Source organism: Diorhabda sublineata, chromosome 1, assembly GCF_026230105.1.
Source record: "Diorhabda sublineata isolate icDioSubl1.1 chromosome 1, icDioSubl1.1, whole genome shotgun sequence".
Classification (NCBI taxonomy): domain Eukaryota; kingdom Metazoa; phylum Arthropoda; class Insecta; order Coleoptera; family Chrysomelidae; genus Diorhabda; species Diorhabda sublineata.
In genome coordinates, this window is record NC_079474.1 from 13,397,787 (window position 1) to 13,403,786 (window position 6,000).

Below are 6,000 nucleotides of genomic sequence, written 5' to 3' on the forward strand. Positions count from 1 at the left end.
AAAATTTCATGCAAATCGGTTCACAGTAAAAATTAACGCTTCAATGACTGCACTAATATGGTATATCGTTAGTTTCCGTCATGTTTTCTATATCTACAGTCAAATTTTAACAAAAAGAAAACTGTTTTTACCCATTATTTCTTTTAATTCCTCATTCCCTAGCCTAGCTAGTTTCTATTAGACCTATTTTCGAATATTCTAAAGTTTTCTTTTTTTTTCGCGTAATGAAACACATAGTTTCTCTGCTGTATATGACAACAAGTTCAATGACTACTTTGCAGATTTTAAACTTCAATTCTTGCCTCTTATAAATATGTTTTACGAGGGGTTCTACTTAAGTTCTTAGATAGTCCATCTTCTCTGTCAAACGTTGGTAAGTTATTTCAATTTTCATATTTGATTACGATAATGCCCATCCTCCAGCATATTCACCCGATCTGTCTCACTCCGACCTTTCTGAGCATGGAAAAGATGCGATCATCATCAAACGAAAGCTAGGGACTCTCTTGAGTTTGCGACGCAATTTTTAACATCTCCTGTGCAATTGCTGCTTCAATTTTCCTTATAATTAACTGTAGTTTCGTTTTTTTTTCCAGTCAAGATGTCAAAAGCGGTTTTATTAAGTGCTCTCGTACTCATTTTCGTCACAATAGCCTTAGAATCATCTAAAGTAGATGCTAGGTATCTACCAACGAGATCCAATGGAGATAGGGTAGAAAAATTAAGAGAAATGCTCAAAGAAGTGAGTAAAGTTTATTCGGTAAGTCACATGAAATTCACATCCTTTATTTCCTCGCTGTTCAATACTACCATGTTTTTTATACAGGGTATGCTAGAATCATGAAATGGTGGACTGAAACGAGAGTTTGGTATTCATTTATTAAATTAGCGAAACCCTGTATAATAGCATTTGATTTTTGCAAATTTTGGAGGAGGATTTATGAATTGGATTGTATTAATATTTTTTTGTTGTGAAAAAAAGTAGCAAACATTTTCTGTAGATCCAAATTCTATCGGAATACGACTGCTTCTATAAAAAAGCAAGATTTATGCCAAAAATTTGATTTTTCAGTTCACCTCGTATCTAAAATCCAATAAATGACATTAATTTACTTTCCAACCTAATTGCCTACAAAATTTGTGAAAAATTGGAAATAAATAGGGTGTTAATGTTATGTGACAGCTTAAAATTATATTTTGTTGCTTATTTCAGCTCCAATAAGTTATTCAAATATTTATTCACGAAGTATTCATCTGTATTATCAGACGAATACTTTCGTGGATAAAACATCGTCTTCAATTTGTTTTGAAACGATACATGAAACGTCTAACGTCTATAGTTGCTCTGGTACCTCAGATCAACCATCTACTTTTGATAACCAGCTTCGGCGCCATCTCTGGGTACATTAGCTATATTAAACGTACATCGAAACAGTTTCCTTTCTTCTTATGACAGTATATTTCAAATTGTATGCTAATAAACTCTTCTTCGAAACAATTCAATGAAGTTAAAACTAACCTAACCTAACCTTTTTTAAAAATTCGAAATTTTTCTTCTTAAACTCGTGATTTTTTGGAAAAATGTGTGTCCTAAAGCGACCAAACTGCTAGAATTCATCAAACTCTTTATATTAAAGTTAATTTTATACGGAATACGATTAATTTTGGTGGAAAAGGCACTTATGAAACCCATTGATTTAAAAGAAAAAACCATTAGATGTTCCTTTTGTTTGCACTACAGCTCACTCATTTTACGTGCAAAAGACTTTTAACAGTACTAATTTTAAAGCTTATTTCAAGCACTACAAAACCCTATTTTATTAGAATGCATAAAATGTATCTGCTCTCCGCTAGATGGCATTGAATACATCGATTAAATTTCGGACAAAGTAAAAAACGGCTTCGATCTTTAATATCTCGCTTAATATTGTACTCACAACACTTTATAAAAAACCGAAATAATTTCCTTTCTGCTTATGGCAGCATATTTTCAAATACATCTTGATAAACTCTTTTGCGAAACAATTCAATGAAGTTGAACCTAACCTAACCTAACCTAACTTAACCAAAAGGATCACGATACTTGTCCAGCATCAGAAAAGGGCAGGAGACATAGTATAATAAGTTAGTAGATAATAGTACACATGGGCGGTTTAAATGGTTTTGTAGTTTATTTACTTTCGGATCTACTCGTACCGTCTACCATGAGGACATGATTGCTGATGTCTTTAAAGAATGGTCCGAACAAATTATAGATCTTCCTCGGTACTATAATAGTAATTAATAATGGAGGTTAATTAAGTGAAAATATAAGTCTACATGTTTTATTATTTTAATACTCTCTCAAATTATAAAAATATATTATATTTATGAATGCCCAAAAATGTAAGACAAATTTTAATTCAATAATAAAGAACAATTATAATATTTTCAAAATATTCCGTAGAGAAATCCTGGTAGAAAGGACGTAGTTTGTTAGTTTTGACTTTGAGACGCGGCAACACTGTTGTTGCCATGCGACACTCAAAAACTTTTGAATCGATTACAATCGAAATTGCACCCGCGTCACTTTTTCTTTTTTGTTTATTCAATAATTATCTCAACACCCTCGTATTAACTAACCCTAAGGGCTTGATTATTCTTGAGCTAATTTTTTATGGCGAGTTCAAGATTGAATTTTCAGACAAATCCGAAATAAAACCGTTCGTTAAGAAACAAGTTTTTTTTTGTTACTGTTCGACACCCGTTTAAATGATGGACTTTTTATCGCTTTCTAAATTCTTTTGGTGTCCAGTCGAAAGACACAAGGTCATTCTGTTTGGAGGACTATAATTATAACTTGAAAAGTCCGTCATCTTTGCATAACGTAATTATATTAGAGTTACGATTTTATCAGGTTTAACCATCATCTAAAACTTTCACTAGACGAATATTTATCTAAAAGGTATTCGAAAAATATGTCTCACAATATTTGTAATGTTATTTTGATATTCTCAATATATAGGGTGTCCACGATAGTGATACTAAGTGGATTTAAAAAAGGCAAATTTTTCGAAATGAAAACTTACGTTCAGAAATGTAGTTTGTTCCAAATTAGTTGAATAAAATGGAAAAAAACTTTCGGGTCTCTAAAATTATTTTAAGTAAATAATCAATCAAAAAACAAAAGTTTTTCTTCTACTATGTTCTAAAAAATAAACTGTTAAATAATATAAGAATTAATTGGGAACTTCTGAGTTAATACGTGCACATTATTTGACGAATTTAAAACAAATTATTACAAAATGAAGAATTAATTAATTAGAATAATTAGAATTAAAACGTATTCATACGAGGATGGTCCTAAAACACAATCTACACAACATAGTGAACGTTTTCAGTGAATTTGTAAACATGGAAAAAATTGTATATGTAATACAATACAATACTAAGCCGTTAGTCCAACGAATAAAAAAAGCTGAACTAGATTTTACTCTAGGTGAGAATGCTTCCTTGTTATCAACAGTAAAATATTAGTTAGTAAAGTTTAGACGAGACCGTAAGATCTGCGAAGACCAGCAACGCAGTGGTCGACCAAATGAGGTGACGACTCCAGAAATGTTGAAGAAAATCCACAAAGACGTACTGGATGGTCGTCGACTGAAAGTGCGCCAGCTAGGCATTTCAAAATGTTCGGTACATCGCATATTAACTGAAAATTTGGACACGAGAAAGTTGTTCGCAAGATGGGTGCCGCGTTTGCTCACAAAGGAACAAAAACAGCCTCGAGAAAATGTTTCCATCTTTTGGTGTTTGGTGATCTTTCAAAGAAATGAATGATCCATCACTTCACACCCAAAACAATGCTCTGAAATGGGAGAACCGGTTCTAAATAAGGCAAAGACCGTTCCATTTGCAGGCAAGGTCATGGCGTCGGTTTTTTGGAATGCGCATGGAATAATTTTCATTAACTATCTTGAAAAACGAAAAACTATCAACGGCGAGTATTATACGAACTTATTGGAACGAGATACTGGTTATATAGTATCAGAGTACAAACATTTAAACAACGTTACGTTCATAAATAATCTAATTTCTATTTCTTACGAATCCAAATTAGAATTGGAATCAGATGATGATCTGTCGCAACTAATATTTGCAATGAGTAGTTTGATCAGTTCATCAGTATTATTATCCAAGTAATTTTTCGGTGATTACGTGGCTTTCTGAAGTAATCTTTTATACAAAAAGTTTTTGACCAGTCCAAACTTTTCTTTTGTTAACATCTCTTACTAAAAACGATCTAAATAAGTTTAGCGATCGGAGAAGTTTCAAAGCAAATTAAATCCATGAATCCAGTTAATTTAAACAGAAAGAAAATGTTAAAAAAAACATAGAAACTCGCGGTTTTTTTGGAGGCACTATGGATTTTATGTGTTTTAGTTATTGGAAAGTGAGATTGAGAAAGAGGAAATGGGCGAAGCACCAAGATGGCATCCGGAAAGCAAACTTTTCTACAAAAGGGAAGCACCTACAGAAACCAAACCGTCACTCAAAAAACAAAAAGATTAATACCCGGATGAAGACGACAAACGCAAAGGAAACGGAAATGATTTTTGGTAATTGTAAATAAAATAGTAGTTAATATAAATTTTAGATATTTTTATGAATGAAATTTTGGCAGACTATAAGATGAATGTTAAATTTTAAACAAAAAATGTGCAGAGTATTTGTCGTAAATATAAAAATTATTTTTTGATTGAATTTGTGTAATATTTAAAATAAATATATTCATAATATTATAGGTATTAGGATAGTACCATGGGGAAATAAAAAATTATTACGCGAAAATGTCACAATCTAATGCTCTGTATATTTTTTTAGACATTTGTTTAATTACCTGATAGTAACTAGAAAAATTGTAGCAGAAATTGTAAAAAAAACATTTCTCATTACCAATATACAAATTGCTGTATAACAGGCAATCATTGGTAGAATCTACACCACTGTGAATATGAAATTTGAATAAACCAATGGACTGAAACCATTTTATAATATTCTTAATAAAACATTTTATATCTTGGATGATTCTCCAAATGGTTTGGGTTGAATCTGCGTGTACTTTGCTAAAATTTTTCGAGTTATTATATCCACAATTGTTAAGGTAACATCTTGTATATTGTCTTTATATTTTCTCGAAAAAATTCCGAAATTTTTATAAACAATATTGTTGAGATTTCAACAAAACTCTTTTTGGATTCTTTCACTAACAATTCATTAAATTATTAGTTTGATAACAAATAATACCGATTTTAAGTTAATTATTTGTTTATAAACAAAATAAATCATTCTTTTTATTCGTGCCGCGCTTTTTTCTTTCTCGGTTAGGTCGTTCTTCTTTTTTTCTAAATCAACTAATGTCTTGTAGTGTATCATAGAAAAATGAAAAACAAGAATCTCTGATAAGGAGATTTTTAGAGATTTTAATATATTTTTTGCTAAATTCGCATTATTTAAGTAAAGAAAAGATCAACCAATCCTAAGAAATGACTGAGATATATTTTGTTTACATAAATTGACAATAAGAAGCATAAATGTCAATTATACATCATTTTAAATTGTCAAATTAATGATATATATTTCAACTGTGTTTTAATCGAACAAATAATTAGAAAACTACATTGAACACAGTTTCAAATCAATTTTGACATATTTGCAAAAAAAGTAGTAACAGTAGAACTTAGTCTTGCAGTGTGCCAAAAGATTGATAACAAAAATAAGTTCCATGCAATTTATGTAAAGCAATATTTTAAAAAACAACAGATGTTTAAAAATAATGAATGTGATTCAATATTGATGTGTCTTAAAGTAAAAAAAAATGCATGAAAAAAAATTTATGAAGTTAAAATGTGTTTTATTTAGAAACAAATCCTTTGCTCATGTGTTAATCAGATAACCCTCACCTCATCATCAAACAATAAAAGAAAACAGCTGATCTACGTCAAAATGTAGGGTAAATAA